Genomic DNA, 20970 nt, shown 5'->3' on the forward strand with positions numbered 1-20970 from the left:
GCTCCCAATCATAAAAGATGTCAACAATAGTATATTTATATGTGAAACCTCTCTTCCCTTATTACTTCCTATTAATTGCAACGATGACCAAAGCTATGTCTGCCAACTCCCAACAACTTTTAATCATCACACTCTTTCTAAGTGAAGTCATTACTATCAATAAGATCAATATGAACTTTTGTTTCTTCTTATTCTTTTTCTCTTTTCTTTTATTCACCCAAGATCATAGCAAGAAAATCAAGCCCTTGACTCAACACTAATCTTTATTATATGGCTTACGGACTCGATTACATAGAGAGATCATAAAGCAAAACTTAAAACTAGATCATGCCATAAACCTTATTCTACTAGATCAAAATACTACTAATAGGATCGAACTAAGGAAAACGGTAAAGATAGGAGTTGTGATTGTGATACGATACCGGAGCACCTCCCCCAAGCTTGGCAGTTGCCAAGGGGAGTGCCCATACCCATGTGATTATATCTCCTTGGTTGGTGAAGAAGGTGGAGGTGTTGTTGATGATGCGGGCTTTGAAGGAAATATGCCCTAGAGGCAATAATAAAGTTATTATTTATTTCCTTATATCATGATAAAGGTTTATTATTCATGCTAGAATTGTATTAACCGGAAACATAATACATGTGTGAATACATAGACAAACAGAGTGTCACTAGTATGCCTCTACTAGACTAGCTCGTTAATCAAAGATGGTTATGTTTCCTAACCATGAACAAAGAGTTGTTATTTGATTAACGAGGTCACATCATTAGTTGAATGATCTGATTGACATGACCCATTCTATTAGCTTAGCACCCGATCGTTTAGTATGTTGCTATTGCTTTATCCATGACTTATACATGTTCCTATGACTATGAGATTATGCAACTCCCGTTTGCCGGAGGAACACTTTGGGTACTACCAAACGTCACAACGTAACTGGGTGATTATAAAGGAGTACTACAGGTGTCTGCAATGGTAGATGTTGGGTTGGCGTATTTCGAGATTAGGATTTGTCACTCCGATCGTCGGAGAAGTATCTCTGGGCCCTCTCGGTAATGCACATCACTTAAGCCTTGCAAGCATGGCAACTAATGAGTTAGTTGTGGGATGATGTATTACGGAACGAGTAAAGAGACTTGCCGGTAACGAGATTGAACTAAGTATTGGATACTGACGATCGAATCTCGGGCAAGTAACATACCGATGACAAAGGGAACAACGTATGTTGTTATGCGGTCTGACCGATAAAGATCTTTGTAGAATATGTAGGAACCAATATGGGCATCCAGGTCCCGCTATTGGTTATTGACCGGAGACGTGTCTCGGTCATGTCTACATTGTTCTCGAACCGTAGGGTCCGCACGCTTAACGTTACGATGACAGTTATTATGAGTTTATGCATTTTGATGTACCGAAGGTTGTTCGGAGTCCCGGATGTGATCACGGACATGACGAGGAGTCTCGAAATGGTCGAGACATAAAGATTGATATATTGGAAGCCTATGTTTGGACATCGGAAGTGTTCCGGGTGAAATCGGGATTTTACCGGAATACCGGGAGGGTTACCGGAACCCCCCGGGAGCCAAATGGGCCAACATGGGCCTTGGTGGAAAGGTGAAAGGGCTGCCCCATGGGCTGCGCGCCTCCCCCCCTTCCCCTAGTCCTATTAGGACTAGGGAAGGTGGCCGGCCAACCCCTCTCTCTTTCCCCACTTGGGGAGTCCTATTTGGAATAGGATTGGAGGGGAGTCCTACTCCCGGCGGGAGTAGGACTCCTCCTATGGCTGCCGCACCCCTCCCCCTTTGCCCCTTTATATACGGGGGCAGGGGGCACCTCTTGACACACAATTGATCATTGCGATCGTTCCTTAGCCGTGTGCGGTGCCCCCTGCCACCATATTCTACCTCGGTCATATTGTTGCAGTGCTTAGGCGAAGCCCTGCGTCGGTAGTACATCAAGATCGTCACCACGCCGTCGTGCCGACGGAACTCTTCCTCGACGCTTTGCTGGATCGGAGCCCGAGGATCGTCATCGAGCTGAACGTGTGCTAAGAACTCGGAGGTACCGGAGTAACGGTGCTTGGATCGGTCGGATCGGGAAGAAGACGTACGACTACTTCCTCTACGTTGTGTCAACGCTTCCGTTGAGATCTACAAGGGTACGTAGATCATACTCTCCCCTCGTTGCTATGCATCACCATGATCTTGCGTGTGCGTAGGAAAATTTTGAAATTACTACGTTCCCCAACAGTGGTATCAGAGCCTAGGTTTTATGGTTTGATGTTATTTGCACGAGTAGGAACACAAGTGAGTTGTGGGCGATACAAGTCATACTGCCTACCAGCATGTCACACTTTGGTTCGGCGGTATTGTTGGACGAGACGACCTGGACCAACCTTACGCGTACGCTTATGCGAGACCGGTTCCCTCGACGTGCTTTGCACATAGATGGCTTGCGGACGACTGTCTCTCCAACTTTAGTTGAACCAAGTGTGGCTATGCCCGGTCCTTGAGAAGGTTAAAACGGAGTCTATTTGACAAACTATCGTTGTGGTTTTGATGCGTAGGTGAGATGAGTTCTTACTTAAGCCCGTAGCAGCCACGTAAAACTTGCAACAACAAAGTAGAGGACGTCTAACTTGTTTTTGCAGGGCATGTTGTGATGTGATATGGTCAAGGCATGATGCTAAATTTTATTGTATGAGATGATCATGTTTTGTAACCGAGTTATCGGCAACTGGCAGGAGCCATATGGTTGTCGCTTTATTGTATGCAATGCAATCGCGATGTAATGCTTTACTTTATTACTAAGCGGTAGTGATAGTCGTGGAAGCATAAGATTGGCGAGACGACAACGATGCTACGATGGAGATCAAGGTGTCGCGCCGGTGACGATGGTGATCATGACGGTGCTTCGGAGATGGAGATCACAAGCACAAGATGATGATGGCCATATCATATCACTTATATTGATTGCATGTGATGCTTATCCTTTTATGCATCTTATCTTGCTTTGATTGACGGTAGCATTATAAGATGATCTCTCACTAAATTATCAAGAAGTGTTCTCCCTGAGTATGCACCGTTGCAAAAGTTCTTCATGCTGAGACCCCGCGTGATGATCGGGTGTGATAGGCTCTACGTTCAAATACAACGGGTGCAAAACAGTTGCACACGCGGAATACTCAGGTTATACTTGACGAGCCAAGCATATACAGATATGGCCTCGGAACACGGAGACCGAAAGGTCGAGCGTGAATCATATAGTAGATATGATCAACATAACGATGTTCACCATTGAAAACTACTCCATATCACGTGATGATCGGTTATGGTTTAGTTGATTTGGATCACGTGATCACTTAGAGGATTAGAGGGATGTCTATCTAAGTGGGAGTTCTTAAGTAAATTTGATTAACTGAACTTAAACTTATCATGAACTTAGTACCTGATAGTATCTTGCTTGTTTATGTTGATTGTAGATAGATGGCTCGTGCTGTTGTTCCGTTAAATTTTAATGCGTTCCTTGAGAAAGCAAAGTTGAAAGATGATGGTAGCAATTACACGGACTGGGTCCGTAACTTGAGGATTATCCTCATTGCTGCACAGAAGAATTACGTCCTGGAAGCACCGCTAGGTGCCAGGCCTGCTGCTAGAGCAACACCAGAAGTTATGAACGTCTGGCAGAGGAAAGCTGATGACTACTCGATAGTTCAGTGTGCCATGCTTTACGGCTTAGAATCGGGACTTCAACGACGTTTTGAACGTCATGGAGCATATGAGATGTTCCAGGAGTTGAAGTTAATATTTCAAGCAAATGCCCGGATTGAGAGATATGAAGTCTCCAATAAGTTCTATAGCTGTAAGATGGAGGAGAACAGTTCTGTCAGTGAGCATATACTCAAAATGTCTGGGTATAATAATCACTTGATTCAATTGGGAGTTACTCTTCCGGATGATTGCGTCATTGACAGAATTCTCCAATCACTGCCACCAAGCTACAAAAGCTTCGTGATGAACTATAATATGCAAGGGATGAACAAGACTATTCCCGAGCTCTTCGCAATGCTGAAAGCTGCGGAGGTAGAAATCAAGAAGGAGCATCAAGTGTTGATGGTTAACAAAACCACTAGTTTCAAGACAAAGGGCAAAGGGAAGAAGAAGGGGAACTTCAAGAAGAACAGCAAGCAAGTTGCTGCTCAAGAGAAGAAACCCAAGTCTGGACCTAAGCCTGAAACTGAGTGCTTCTACTGCAAGCAGACTGGTCACTGGAAGCGGAACTGCCTCAAGTATTTGGCGGATAAGAAGGATGGCAAGGTGAACAAAGGTATATGTGATATACATGTTATTGATGTGTCCTTACTAATGCTCGCAGTAGCACCTGGGTATTTGATACTGGTTCTGTTGCTAATATTTGCAACTCGAAACAGGGACTACAGAATAAGCGGACACTAGCAAAGGACGAGGTGACGATGCGCGTGGGAAACGGTTCCAAAGTCGATGTGATCGCGGTCGACACGCTACCTCTACATCTACCTTCGGGATTAATATTAGACCTAAATAATTGTTATTTGGTGCCAACGTTGAGCATGAACATTATATCTGGATCTTGTTTAATGCGAGACGGTTATTCATTTAAGTCAGAGAATAATGGTTGTTCTATTTATATGAGTAATATCTTTTATGGTCATGCACCTTTGAAGAGTGGTCTATTTTTGATGAATCTCGATAGTAGTGACACACATATTCATAATGTTGAAGCCAAAAGATGCAGAGTTGATAATGAAAGTGCAACTTATTTGTGGCACTGTCGTTTAGGTCATATCGGTGTAAAGCGCATGAAGAAACTCCATACTGATGGACTTTTGGAACCACTTGATTATGAATCACTTGGTACTTGCGAACCGTGCCTCATGGGCAAGATGACTAAAACACCGTTCTCCGGTACTACGGAGAGAGCAACAGATTTGTTGGAAATCATACATACCGATGTATGTGGACCGATGAATATTGAGGCTCGTGGCGGATATCGTTATTTTCTCACCTTCACAGATGACTTAAGAAGATATGGGTATATCTACTTAATGAAACACAAGTCTGAAACATCTGAAAAGTTCAAAGAATTTCAGAGTGAAGTTGAAAATCATCGTAACAAGAAAATAAAATTTCTACGATCTGATCGTGGAGGAGAATATTTGAGTTACGAGTTTGGTGTACATTTGAAAAATTGTGGAATAGTTTCGCAACTCACGCCACCCGGAACACCACAGCGTAATGGTGTGTCCGAACGTCATAATCGTACTTTACTAGATATGGTGCGATCTATGATGTCTCTTACTGATTTACCGCTATCGTTTTGGGGATACGCTCTAGAGACGGCCACATTCACGTTAAATAGGGCACCATCAAAATCCGTTGAGACGACGCCTTATGAACTATGGTTTGGCAAGAAACCAAAGTTGTCGTTTCTTAAAGTTTGGGGCTGCGATGCTTATGTGAAATAGCTTCAACCTGATAAGCTCGAACCCAAATCGGAGAAATGTGCCTTCATAGGATATCCAAAGGAAACTATTGGATACACCTTCTATCACAGATCCGAAGGCAAGATTTTTGTTTCTAAATTCGGAAACTTTCTAGAGAAGGAGTTTCTCTCGAAAGAAGTGAGTGGGAGGAAAGTAGAACTTGACGAGGTAACTGTACCTACTCCTTTATTGGAAAGTAGTACATCACAGAAAACTGTTTCTGCGAAACCTACACCAATAAATGAGGAAGCTAATGATGATGATCATGAAATTTTAGATCAAGATACTACTGAACCTCGTAGATCAACCAGAGTGAGATCCGCACCAGAGTGGTACGGTAATCCTATTCTGGAGGTCATGATACTGGATCATGATGAACCTACGAACTATGAAGAAGCGATGGTGAGCCCAGATTCCGCAAAGTGGCTTGAAGCCATGAAATCTGAGATGGGATCCATGTATGAGAACAAAGTATGGACTTTGGTTGACTTGCCCGATGATCGGCAAGCAATTGAGAATAAATGGATCTTTAAGAAGAAGACTGACGCTGATGGTAATGTTACTGTCTACAAAGCTCGACTTGTCGCAAAAGGTTTTCGACAAGTTCAAGGGATTGACTACGATGAGACTTTCTCACCCGTAGCGATGCTTAAGTCTGTCCGAATCATGTTAGCAATTGCCGCATTTTATGATTATGAAATTTGGCAGATGGATGTCAAAACTGCATTCCTGAATGGATTTCTGGAAGAAGAGTTGTATATGATGCAACCGGAAGGTTTTGTCGATCCAAAGGGTGCTAACAAAGTGTGCAAGCTCCAGCGATCCATTTATGGACTGGTGCAAGCCTCTCGGAGTTGGAATAAATGCTTTGATAGTGTGATCAAAGCATTTGGTTTTATATAGACTTTCGGAGAAGCCTGTATTTACAAGAAAGTGAGTGGGAGCTCTGTAGCATTTCTAATATTATATGTGGATGACATATTACTGATTGGAAATGATATAGAATTTCTGGATAGCATAAAGGGATACTTGAATAAAAGTTTTTCAATGAAAGACCTCGGTGAAGCTGCTTACATATTAGGCATAAAGATCTATAGAGATAGATCAAGACGCTTAATTGGACTTTCACAAAGCACATACCTTGACAAGATTTTGAAGAAGTTCAAAATGGATCAAGCAAAGAAAGGGTTCTTGCCTGTGTTACAAGGTGTGAGATTGAGTAAGACTCAAAGCCCGACCACTGCAGAAGATAGAGAGAAAATGAAAGATGTTCCCTATGCTTCAGCCATAGGCTCTATCATGTATGCAATGCTGTGTACCAGACCTGATGTGTGCCTTGCTATAAGTTTAGCAGGGAGGTACCAAAGTAATCCAGGAGTGGATCACTGGACAGCGGTCAAGAACATCCTGAAATACCTGAAAAGGACTAAGGATATGTTTCTCGTATATGGAGGTGACAAAGAGCTCAACGTAAGAGGTTACGTTGATGCAAGCTTTAACACTGATCCGGACGATTCTAAATCGCAAACCGGATACGTATTTACATTAAATGGTGGAGCTGTCAGTTGGTGCAGTTCTAAACAAAGCGTCGTAGCGGGATCTACATGTGAAGCGGAGTATATAGCTGCTTCGGAAGCAGCGAACGAAGGAGTCTGGATGAAGGAGTTCATATCCGATCTAGGTGTCATACCTAGTGCATCGGGTCCAATGAAAATCTTTTGTGACAATACTGGTGCAATTGCCTTGGCAAAGGAATCCAGATTTCACAAAAAGGACCAAACACATCAAGAGACGCTTCAACTCCATCCGGGATCTAGTCCAGGTGGGAGACATAGAGATTTGCAAGATACATACGGATCTGAATGTTGCAGACCCGTTGACTAAGCCTCTTCCACGAGCAAAACATGATCAACACCAAGACTCCATGGGAGTTAGGATCATTACAGTGTAATCTAGATTATTGACTCTAGTGCAAGTGGGAGACTGAAGGAAATATGCCCTAGAGGCAATAATAAAGTTATTATTTATTTCCTTATATCATGATAAAGGTTTATTATTCATGCTAGAATTGTATTAACCGGAAACATAATACATGTGTGAATACATAGACAAACAGAGTGTCACTAGTATGCCTCTACTAGACTAGCTCGTTAATCAAAGATGGTTATGTTTCCTAACCATGAACAAAGAGTTGTTATTTGATTAACGAGGTCACATCATTAGTTGAATGATCTGATTGACATGACCCATTCTATTAGCTTAGCACCCGATCATTTAGTATGTTGCTATTGCTTTATCCATGACTTATACATGTTCCTATGACTATGAGATTATGCAACTCCCGTTTGCCGGAGGAACACTTTGGGTACTACCAAACGTCACAACGTAACTGGGTGATTATAAAGGAGTACTACAGGTGTCTGCAATGGTAGATGTTGGGTTGGCGTATTTCGAGATTAGGATTTGTCACTCCGATCGTCGGAGAGGTATCTCTGGGCCCTCTCGGTAATGCACATCACTTAAGCCTTGCAAGCATGGCAACTAATGAGTTAGTTGCGGGATGATGTATTACGGAACGAGTAAAGAGACTTTCCGGTAACGAGATTGAACTAAGTATTGGATACTGACGATCGAATCTCGGGCAAGTAACATACCGATGACAAAGGGAACAACGTATGTTGTTATGCGGTCTGACCGATAAAGATCTTCGTAGAATATGTAGGAACCAATATGGGCATCCAGGTCCCACTATTGGTTATTGACTGGAGACGTGTCTCGGTCATGTCTACATTGTTCTCGAACCGTAGGGTCCGCACGCTTAACGTTACGATGACAGTTATTATGAGTTTATGCATTTTGATGTACCAAAGGTTGTTCGGAGTCCCGGATGTGATCACGGACATGACGAGGAGTCTCGAAATTGTCGAGACGTAAAGATTGATATATTGGAAGCCTATGTTTGGACATCGGAAGTTTTTCGGGTGAAATCGGGATTTTACCGGAATACCGGGAGGGTTACCGGAACCCCCCGGGAGCCAAATGGGCCAACATGGGCCTTGGTGGAAAGGTGAAAGGGCTGCCCCATGGGCTGCGCGCCTCCCCCCTTCCCCTAGTCCTATTAGGACTAGGGAAGGTGGCCGGCCAACCCCTCTCTCTTTCCCCACTTGGGGAGTCCTATTTGGAATAGGATTGGAGGGGAGTCCTACTCCCGGCGGGAGTAGGACTCCTCCTATGGCTGCCGCACCCCTCCCCCTTTGCCCCTTTATATACGGGGGCAGGGGGCACCTCTTGACACACAATTGATCATTGAGATCGTTCCTTAGCCGTGTGCGGTGCCCCCTGCCACCATATTCTACCTCGGTCATATTGTTGCAGTGCTTAGGCGAAGCCCTGCGTCGGTAGTACATCAAGATCGTCACCACGCCGTCGTGCCGACGGAACTCTTCCTCGACGCTTTGCTGGATCGGAGCCCGAGGATCGTCATCGAGCTGAACGTGTGCTAAGAACTCGGAGGTACCGGAGTAACGGTGCTTGGATCGGTCGGATCGGGAAGAAGACATACGACTACTTCCTCTACGTTGTGTCAACGCTTCCGTTGCGATCTACAAGGGTACGTAGATCATACTCTCCCCTCGTTGCTATGCATCACCATGATCTTGCGTGTGCGTAGGAAAATTTTGAAATTACTATGTTCCCCAACAGGCTTGTCATCCATCTTCCAAGGCATAGGTTCACCATCATAGAAGGATGATCGAGTCTCCGGAATTCTCGAATCTGCAGCCAAACTCATTCTTTTGAATCTATATTCATACTCACAGTTTTGGTTTTGCAGGTCATAGATTTGGGCTTGGAGGTGCTCGATCTTCTCATGTAGCTTGAAGATGGCCTCCTCGGTGTTCTTGGCATCCGGCTTGTAGTTGTTAGTGAGCTCCGCGAGCATCGTGTGGCTAGCGTTGATTCCATGCCCCACCATCCCCTGGCACTTGAAAACTTGTTGCTACAGTGCTTCGAGCCTCGTCTCCATGCTTCTGGTTCCCTTTGGTCCCTCAGCATCGCGGATGTGCAGCAACCCATCACGCATCTCAATGTTTTGAGAGTGTTGCAACACCTGCGCGAGGTAAGGGTTGATGACCTTCTTGAAGAACTTGTCCTTGGAAGCACTTGGGGACGTCATGATAATCTAGATCTGTCAGAAAAACAGCTCGAAACAAGAACAGAGAATATTTGCGTGATACGGGAGTCAAAACCTTCGGGAGAATATATAGTGAATTTTTACCGACCTAAATATGTATCGTGCAAGAAAACGGAGTCCGGAAGGCACACGAGGTGCTCACGAGGTAGGGGGCGCGCCCAGGGGGTAGGGCGCGCCCTCCACCCTCGTGGGGCCCTTGTGTCCTTCCCGGACTGCTACTTAATTTTCTATTTTTCTAAGTATTCCAAAACGGAGAAATATTGTCTTAAAAATTGTTTTGGAGTCGGTTTACTTACCGTACCACATACCTATTTCTTTTTGGAGTCTGAAACATTCTGGAAAGTGTCCCTTATGTATTCGTCCGGGGTTACGGTTTCAATAATATTGGTTTCAATATTTATGGGATTACCTGAGATATAATGTTTAATTCTCTGACCATTTACCACCTTCGGATTTGTGCCTTCGAAGTTGTTGATTTTTATGGCACCGGAACGATAGACCTTCTCGATAACATAGGGGCCTTCCCATTTAGAGAGAAGTTTTCCTACAAAAAATCTTAAACGAGAGTTGTATAGCAATACATAATCACCTACATTAAACTCACGCTTTTGTATCCTTTTGTCATGCCATCTTTTAACCTTTTCTTTAAACAACTTGGCATTTTCATAAGCTTGGGTTCTCCATTCATCAAGTGAGATAATATCAAATAACCTCTTTTCACCGGCAAGTTTGAAATCATAGTTGATCTCTTTAATAGCCCAATATGCCTTATGTTCTGGTTCGAGAGGTAAGTGACATGCTTTTGCATATACCATTTTATACGGAGACATACCCATAGGATTTTTATATGCAGTTCTATAGGCCCATAATGAATCATCAAGTTTCTTGGACCAATTCTTTCTAGACCTATTGACAGTCTTTTGCAAAATTAATTTGAGTTCTCTATTACTCAATTCTACTTGACCACTAGACTGTGGGTGATACAGAGATACAATTCTATGATTGACGTCATATTTAGCAACCATTTTACGGAAAGCACCATGAATAAAATGTGAACCACCATCAGTCGTTAAATATCTAGGGACTCCAAACCTCGGAAAAATAACTTCTTTAAGCATTTTAATAGAAGTGTTATGATCAGCACTACTAGTTGGAATAGCTTCTACCCACTTAGTAACGTAATCAACAACAACTAAAATATGTGTATATCCATTAGAGGCAGGAAAAGGTCCCATATAATCAAAGCCCCAAACATCAAACGGTTCAATAACAAGTGAATAATTCATAGGCATTTCTTGACGTCTACTAATATTACCAATTCTTTGACATTCATCACAAGATAGGACAAACTTACGGGCATCCTTGAAGAGAGTAGGCCAATAAAAAGCGGATTGCAATACCTTATGTGCAGTTCTATCTCCCGCGTGGTGTCCTCCATAAGTTTCGGAGTGGCACTTGCGTAGGATCTGTTCCTGTTCATGCTCAGGTACACAACGTCTAATAACACCATCCACTCCTTCTTTATAAAGATGTGGGTCATCCCAAAAGTAATGTCTCAAATCATAGAAGAACTTTTTCTTTTGTTGGTATGTGAAGCTAGGTGGTATGAATTTAGCAATAATGTAATTAGCATAATCAGCATACCAAGGGGTACTACAAGAAGTACTTATGACATTTAATTGTTCATCAGGAAAGCTATCATCAATAGGTAGTGGGTCATCAAGAATATTCTCTAACCTAGATAAGTTTTCTGCAACGGGGTTCTCAGCTCCTTTTCTATCAACAATATGCAAATCAAATTCTTGTAGCAAGAGAAGCCATCTAATAAGTGTGGTTTAGCATCTTTCTTCTCCATAAGATATTTAATAGCAACATGATCAGTGTGGATAGTTACTTTAGAATCAACAATATAAGGTCTGAACTTATCACAAGCAAATGCAACTGCTAAAAGTTCTTTTTCAGTAGTAGCATAATTTCTTTGAGCATTGTCTAGAGTCTTACTAGCATAATGGATAACATTTAATTTCTTATCAACTCTTTGCCCTAGAACAGCACCTACAACATAATCGCTAGCATCACACATAATTTCAAAGGGTAAATTCCAATCAGGTGGCTGAACAATAGGTGCAGAGACTAATGCTTTCTTAAGTATTTCAAATGCTTCTACATAATCATCATCAAAGACAAATGGTATATCTTTTTGTAATAAATTAGTCAGAGGCCGAGAATTTTTTTGAGAAGTCCTTAATGAACCTCCTATAAAATCCGGCATGACCAAGGAAACTTCTTATACCTTTGGTATCCTTGGGACATGGCATCTTTTCAATAGCATCAACCTTGGCTTTATCAACTTCAATACCTCTTTCAGAAACTTTATGCCCCAAGACAATACCTTCATTAACCATAAAGTGGCACTTTTCCCAATTCAATACAAGATTAGTTTCTTCACATCTCTGCAAAACTCGATCAAGATTGCTCAAGCAATCATCAAAAGAAGATCCATAGACGGAAAAGTCGTCCATAAAAACCTCACAAAATTTTTCACAAAAGTCAGAGAACATAGCCATCATGCATCTTTGAAAGGTAGCAGGTGCATTACATAAACCAAAAGGCATACGTCTATAAGCAAAAGTACCAAAAGGGCATGTAAAAGTAGTTTTTGATTGATCTTTAGCCGGCACAGGTATTTGAGAGAAACCAGAATAGCCATCTAGAAAGCAGTAATGTGTATGCTTGCATAATCTTTCTAGCATTTGATCGATAAAAGGTAAGGGGTAATGATCTTTCTTAGTAGCCTTATTTAATTTGCGGAAATCAATTACCATTCTATAACCTGTAATAATTCTTTGTGGAATCAATTCATCTTTATCATTAGGAACAACAGTAATACCTCCCTCCTTAGGGACACAATGAACATGACTTACCCACTGACTATCAGCAACGGGATAAATTATACCTGCCTCCAGAAGCTTTAGTATTTCTTTTCTTACCACTTCTTTCATTTTAGGATTCAGACGTCGTTGAGGATCACGAACTGGTTTGGCATCTGCTTCCAAATTTATATTATGTTGACATAGAGTGGGACTAATGCCCTTAAGATCATCAAGACTATATCCAATAGCAGCACGGTGCTTCTTGAGAGTTTTCAATAATCTTTCTTCTTCATGCTCTGAAAGGTGAGCACTAATAATAACAAGATATATCTTCTTTTCATCAAGATAAGCATATTTAAGATTATCAGGAAACTGCTTAAGCTCAAACACGGGATCACCCTTAGGTGGAGGGGGATCCCCTAGGATTTCAACAGGCAAATTGTGTTTCAGAATAGGTTCCTGTTTAAAGAATACTTCATCTATTTCCCTTCTTTCATTCATAAACATATCATTCTCATAGTCTAGCAAATATTGTTCTAAAGGATCGCTAGGAGGTACAGCAATAGAAGCAAGAACAATAATTTCATCCTTACTAGGCAATTCTTCTTCACGGTGTTGTTTACTAAATTTAGAGAAATTAAACTCATGAGTCATATCATCTAAGCCGACAGTAACAACATCCCTTGTGCAATCTATGGTAGCATTAACAGTATTTAAGAAGGGTCTACCAAATATAATGGGACAAAAGCTATCTTGTGGGGAACCAAGAACAAGAAAATCAGTAGGATATTTAGTTTTCCCACACAAGACTTCAACATCTCTAACAATTCCCATTGGTGAAATAGTATCTCTATTAGCAAGTTTAATAGTAACATCAATTTCTTCTAACTCAACAGGTGCAATGTCATGCATAGTTTCTTTGTATAAGTCAATAGGTATTGCACTAGCACTAGAACCCATATCACATAAGCCATGATAACAATAGACTCCAATTTTAACAGAAATAACAGGCATGCCTACCACATGTCTATTTTTATTTTTAGCACAAGGTTTAGCAATTCTAGCAGTTTCACCGCAGAACTGAATAACATGCCCATCAATATTATCAGACAAGAGATCTTTAAAAATAGCGATATTAGGTTCAACTTTAACTTGCTCAGGAGGTGTATATGTTTTAATATTGCTTTTACGAACCACAGTTGAAGCTTTAGCATGATCCTTTATCCTAACAGGGAAAGGTGGTTTCTCAACATAACAAGTAGGAACAATAGGATCATTATAAGTGACAGTCTTTTCTTCAACTTTAATAGGTGAAGCTACTTTTACTTCTATGGGAGGATGATATTTAAACCACTTCTCCTTAGGGAGATCAACATAAGTAGCAAAAGATTCATAGAAAGAAGCTACTATTTCAGAATCAAGTCCATATTTAGTGCTAAACTTACGGAAAGTATCGGTATCCATAAAAGATTTAACGCAATCAAACTTAGGTGTCATACCTGACTCCTTACCTTTGTCGAGATCCCAATCTTCAGAGTTGCGTTTAATTCTATCAAATAAATCCCATCTAAATCCAATAGTCTTCATCATAAAAGAGCCAGCACAAGAAGTATCAAGCATGGTGCGATTATTTTCAGAAAGCCGAGCATAATTTTTTTGAAGAATTGTTTCTCTTGGGAGCTCATGATTGGGGCATGAATATAACATTGATTTAAGCCTCCCCCAAGCTTGAGCGATGCTTTCTCCTTCGCGAGGCCAAAAATTATATATATAATTGCGGTCACGATGAACAAGATGCATAGGGTAATACTTTTGATGAAATTCCAATTTCAATCTTCTATAGTTCCATGATCTCGTATCATCACATAGCCTATACCATGTCAATGCGTCTCCCTTCAAAGATAAAGGGAAGACCTTCTTCTTAGCAACATCATCGGGTATACTTGCAAGCTTAAATAATCCACAGACTTCATCCACATATATTAGGGGTTCATCAGGATGCTTTGTTCCATCTCCTGTAAAAGGATTAGCTAGCAGTTTTTCTATCATACCCGAAGGATACTCATAAGGATTTTCATTTTCAATAGGTTCAGTAGGTTGAGGAGCAACTCTTTGCTCTACTGGTCGGGGTGAAGATACCCCGAACAAGCCCCTCAGAGGATTACTTTCCATAGTAACAAGTGACAGTAAATTTCAGCACACTATATAAATTTTTCCTTACCAAATTCCACCTAGCAAAGGCGCTTCACTCCCCGGCAATGGCACCAGAAAAGAGTCTTGATGACCCACAAGTATAGGGGATCTATCGTAGTCCTTTCGATAAGTAAGAGTGTCGAACCCAACGAGGAGCAGAAGGGAATGATAAGCGGTTTTCAGCAAGGTATTCTCTGCAAGTACTGAAATAAGTGGTAACAGATAGTTTTGTGATAAGATAATTTGTAATGAGCAACAAGTAACAAAAGTAAATAAAGTGCAGCAAGGTGGACCAATTCTTTTTGTAGCAAAGGACACGTTGATTCCACGCTCCACCATCCCCTGGCACTTGAAAACTTGTTGCTCCATTGCTTCGAGCCTTGTCTCCACGCTCCCGGTTCCCTTTGCTCCCTCAGCGTCGCGGATGTGCAGCAACCCATCACGCATCTCGATGGTTTGAGGGTGTCGCAGCACCTCCGCGAGGTAAGGGTTGATGACCTTCTCGAAGAACTTGTCCTTGGAAGCACTTGGGGACGTCATGATAATCTAGATCTATCAGAAAAACAGCTCAGAACAAGAACAGAGAATATTTGTGTGATACGGGAGTCAAAACCTTCGGGAGAATATATAGTGAATTTTTACCGACCAAAATACGTATCGTGCAAGAAAACGGAGTCCGGAAGGCACACGAGGTGCTCACGAGGCAGGGGGGCGCGCCTAGGGGGGTAGGGCGCGCCCTCCACGCTCATGGGGCCCTCGTGTCCTTCCCGGACTGCTACTTAATTTTCTAATTTTCTAAATATTCCAAAACGGAGAAATATTGCCTTAAAAACTGTTTTGGAATCGGTTTACTTACCGTACCACATACCTATTCCTTTTCGGAGTCTGAAACGTTCTGGAAAGTGTCCCTTATGTATTCCTCCGGGGTTATGGTTTCAATAATATTGGTTTCAACATTTATGGGATTACCTAAGATATAATGTTTGATTCTTTGACCGTTTCCACCTTCGGATTTGTGCCTTCGAAGTTGTTGATTTTTATGGCACCAGAACGATAGACCTCCTCGATAACATAGGGGCCTTCCCATTTAGAGAGAAGTTTTCCTGCAAAGAATCTTAAACTAGAGTTGTATAGCAATACATAATCACCTACATTAAACTCATGCTTTTGTATCCTTTTGTCATGCCATCTTTTAACATTTTCTTTAAACAACTTGGCATTTTCATAAGCTTGGGTTCTCCATTCATCAAGTGAGCTAATATCAAATAACCTCTTTTCACCGGCAAGTTTGAAATCATAATTGAGCTCTTTAATATCCCAATATGCCTTATGTTCTAGTTCGAGAGGTAAGTGACATGCTTTTCCATATACCATTTTATACGGAGACATACCCATAGGATTTTTATATGCAGTTCTATAGGCCCATAATGCATCATCAAGTTTCTTGGACCAATTCTTTCTAGACCTATTGATAGTCTTTTGCAAAATTAATTTGAGTTCTCTATTACTCAATTCTACTTGACCACTAGACTGTGGGTGATACGGAGATGCAATTCTATGATTGACGTCATATTTAGCAAGCATTTTACGGAAAGCATCATGAATAAAATGTGAACCACCATCAGTCATTAAATATCTAGGGACTCCAAACCTCAGAAAAATAAGTTGTTTAAGCATTTTAATAGAAGTGTTATGATCAACACTACTAGTTGGAATAGCTTCTACCCACTTAGTAACATAATCAACAGCAACTAAAATATGTGTATATCCATTAGAGGCAGGAAAAGATCCTATATAATCAAAGCCCCAAACATCAAACGGTTCAATAACAAGTGAATAATTCATAGGCATTTCTTGATGTCTGTAATATTACCAATTCTTTGACATTCATCACAAGATAGGACAAACTTACGGGCATCCTTGAAGAGAGTAGGCCAATAAAAAGCGGATTGCAATACCTTATGTGCAGTTCTATCTCCCGCATGGTGTCCTCCATAAGTTTCGGAGTGGCACTTGCGTAGGATCTGTTCCTGTTCATGCTCAGGTACACAATGTCTAATAACACCGTCCACTCCTTCTTTATAAAGATGTGGGTCATCCCAAAAGTAATGTCTCAAATCATGGAAGAACTTTTTCTTTTGTTGGTATGTGAAGCTAGGTGGTATGAATTTAGCAACAGTGTAATTAGCATAATCAGCATACCAAGGGGTACTACGAGAAGTACTTATGACATTTAATTGTTCATCAGGAAAGCTATCATCAATAGGTAGTGGGTCATCAAGAACATTCTCTAACCTAGATAAGTTGTCTGCAACGGGGTTCTCAGCTCCTTTTCTATCAACAATATGCAAATCAAATTCTTGTAGCAAGAGAACCCATCTAATAAGTCTGGGTTTAGCATCTTTCTTCTCCATAAGATATTTAATAGCAGCATGATCAGTGTGGATAGTTACTTTAGAATCAACAATATAAGGTCTGAACTTATCACAAGCAAATACAACTGCTAAAAGTTCTTTTTAAGTAGTAGCATAATTTCTTTGAGCATTGTCTAGTGTCTTACTAGCATAATGGATAACATTTAATTTCTTATCAACTCTATGCCCTAGAACAACACCTACAACATAATCGCTAGCATCACACATAATTTCAAAGGGTAAATTCCAATTAGGTGGCTGAACAATAGGTGAAGAGACTAATGCTTTCTTAAGTATTTGAAATGCTTCTACACAATCATCATCAAAGACAAATGGTACATCTTTTTGTAATAAATTAGTCAGAGGCCGAGAATTTTTTGAGAAGTCCTTAATGAACCTCCTATAAGATCCGGCGTGACCAAGGAAACTTCTTATACCTTTGATGTCCTTGGGACATGGCATCTTTTCAATAGCATCAACCTTGGCTCTATCAACTTCAATACCTATTTCAGAAACTTTATGCCCCAAGACAATACCTTCATTAACCATAAAGTGGCACTTTTCCCAATTCAATACAAGATTAGTTCTTCACATCTCTGCAAAACTCGATCAAGATTGCTCAAGCAATCATCAAAAGAAGATCCATAGATGGAAAAGTCGTCCATGAAAACCTCACAAATCTTTTCACAAAAGTCAGAGAATATAGCCATCATGCATCTTTGAAAGGTAGCAGGTGCATTACATAAACCAAAAGGCATACGTCTATAAGCAAAAGTACCAAAAGGGCATGTAAAAGTAGTCTTTGATTGATCTTTAGCCGACACAGGTGTTGGTGTAAAAACCGGTGGATCTCAGGTAGGGGGTCCCGAACTGTGCGTCTAAGGCGGATGGTAACAGGAGGCAGGGGACACGATGTTTTACCTAGGTTCGGGCCCTCTTGATGGAGGTAAAACTCTACGTCCTGCTTGATTATTCTTGATAATATGAGTATTACAAGAGTTGATGTACCACGAGATAGGAGAGGCTAAACCCTAGAAGCTAGCCTATGGTATGATTGTATGTTGTCCTACGGACTAAAACCCTCCGGTTTATATAGACACCGGAGGAGACTAGGGTTACACAAGGTTGGCTACAAAGGAGGAGATATACATATCCGTATTTCCTAGCTTGCCTTCCACGCCAAGGAGAGTCCCATCCGGACACGGGACGAAGTCTTCAATCTTGTATCTTCATAATCCAACAGTCTGGCCAGAGGATATAGTCCGGCTGTCCGGAGACCCCCTAATCCAGGACTCCCTCAGTAGCCCCTGAACCAGGCTTCAAGGACGATGAGTCCTGCGCGCAGTGTTTTCTTCGGCATTGCAAGGCGGGTTCCTCCTCCGCATACACCACAAAAGAGTTTGAATACAAGGATAGTGTCCGACCCTGCAAAATAAGTTCCACATACCACCGTAGAGAGAATAATATTTCCATAAATCTAATCTTCTGACACGTTTTGGCAGCATGACATCATGCCATGGCCCTGTAATCATTCGAACCGTTTTTCTTTAACCAACCCCACACATAACGCGAGGCGGTTTCTTGACACGTCTTGTCAAAGAAGAGATCGTGCTCCCCTTATTACGGGATTCTCATCAATACGGGCGTGGGTAACCCAACCGCGCCACCAATTACGACGCTTGGGAGATAAGCGAGTTTTACCAGGCTAGTGGGGGGCGCATAGTTTCGTCCGCCCTTATAAAGGGATAAGGTCTCACCTTTTTCTACCCACGCCTTCTTCCTCCTTGCTCATCCATTCTCACGCACTCGAGCTCCAACGCCCAAGTCCACATCCTTCTCCTCAACTCTCTCCAAACATGTCTGGAGCGGGAGGCAAGTGGATGGCCTCCTCCGTCACGGAGGGACACATAAAAAAGCTACGTGGAGCCGGATACTTAGCCGCGTATATCGCGCACCGGCTGCCAGCCGCGGGGCAGGTCGTCCCTACCCCGGAACCTCACGAAAGGGTGGTTTTCCTCCCCCACTTCGTCCGCGGACTGGGATTTCCCCTCCATCCATTCTTCTGCGGCCTCATGTTCTATTATGGTCTGGACTTTCATGATCTGGCCCCGAATTTCATCCTCAACATCTCGACGTTCATTGTCGTGTGCGAGGCTTTTCTCCGCATGTGGCCCCACTTCGGCCTGTGGCTGAAGACCTTCAATATCAAGCCGAAGGTGGTGGGCGGCCAGCAAGCGGAATGCGGCGGAGCCATGGTGGGCAAAATGCCAAACGATATATGGCTCGAGGGCTCCTTCGTGGAGACCATAAAGGGGTGGCAATCGGGGTGGTTCTACATCACCGAGCCGCGCGACACCAACTGGGTGGCGGCCCCCGAGTTTCGATCCGGAATCCCCACGCGGCTCACTTCCTGGAAGGAGAAGGGCCTATCCTGGGGTTCATCGGTGGAGCTGGACGGACTCCAGAAGTGTATCCGGAACATGATAAGCAAGAAACTTAAGCTTGTCAACATAGTCCAGGTCATGCTCTTCCGCCGGATCCTCCCGTGTCAACAACGGGATTTCAACTTATGGGAGTTCGACCCGGCCCAGTACCAGACTCTACACGAGCTCTTCGACACGATGCATAAGGACATCTGGAGGGTCCTGTTCAAGGGCGACGAGGTCCCTCCTTCTCTTACCGAGGACCGTGGGCTAAGCGCGAAGCGCCCTGCGAATTCGGTAAGTTCTGTACATCTGGTAGGACATTTATTTCCCATAGCTTAACCATGTGCGGGGTCTGAGCTCCCATGCCTTTGACAGGACTGGGTGGAGACATCGGAGCAGATTAACTGTCCAGCCCCTCTGCCCGAAGACACTGCGGACGCTCTCCTAATGGAGATGCGGACTCCGGCTCCTTATGAGGTGCCGGAGAAGACCAAGAAGAAGGCCAAGGGAACCCGAAAGAGTTCTCGGCACCAGGTGGTATCAGACTCATCGTCCGATAACACCGAGACACCCTCCTCCCGTGAAAACGAGGAGAAGGAAGATGAAGATTCTCCCCCTCTAGCCCGGGGAGACAAGAAAAGGAAGGCCGCCCCAACCGGGGAGGCCAAAGGGTCCAAGAAGGGAAGGACTCTCCTTCCGGACTGCTCCACCATCGCTGCCGACGGCGAAGATGAGTGGCTGCTCAGGGCCAAGCCCCTGGCGAAGTCGTAAGTATTCGGATACCAGGGTAACTCATAGCATACCTTTGTCGCACTGCTTCTCCTAATGTTGAATATGATTATGCAGTCCGCCCCCAGCCCGTATCGATGTATCATCGTCGGATGGTTCCTTGGACTCGTCGGACATGAATAGTGATACACTTCCGACCGCCTCCTCTCCTTTCCGTACGGACAATGCTGAGGTATTGTATCAAGGGGCACCAAGCCGGGGGGAGACAGTCCCGGAGGCGCCTCAAGGCGACCTTCCGGACTCCAGGAGCAAAGGGAGCAAGGCTCCCGGGGGCTCCAAGTTCAGCTCTCAGCCAAACACCGCGCCGGAACCTCCAGTGGTTCCGGACTTGGGGGCAGGCGCCCCCTTCCAAAAGGGACAAGCCGCCCGTTCCGCTGACCTCTGTCCATCCAGAGGCACCGGACAACCTGCTGGGAGCGCTTCGCGGCGCTTCCATCGACGAAGAGCACCGCACTATTATGAGTGCGGTGATCAAGAAGGTTCAGTCCGCCACGAGCGGACTGACTGAAGCCTGTGCCAGCCTTCTAACAGGCTTTGAGTTAAGTATTTACAATATAGGAA

The sequence above is a fragment of the Triticum urartu genome, chromosome 7A, assembly GCF_056163025.1.
Source record: "Triticum urartu cultivar PI428250 chromosome 7A, HENAU_Tu73, whole genome shotgun sequence".
In the NCBI taxonomy this organism is placed as follows: Eukaryota; Viridiplantae; Streptophyta; class Magnoliopsida; order Poales; family Poaceae; genus Triticum; species Triticum urartu.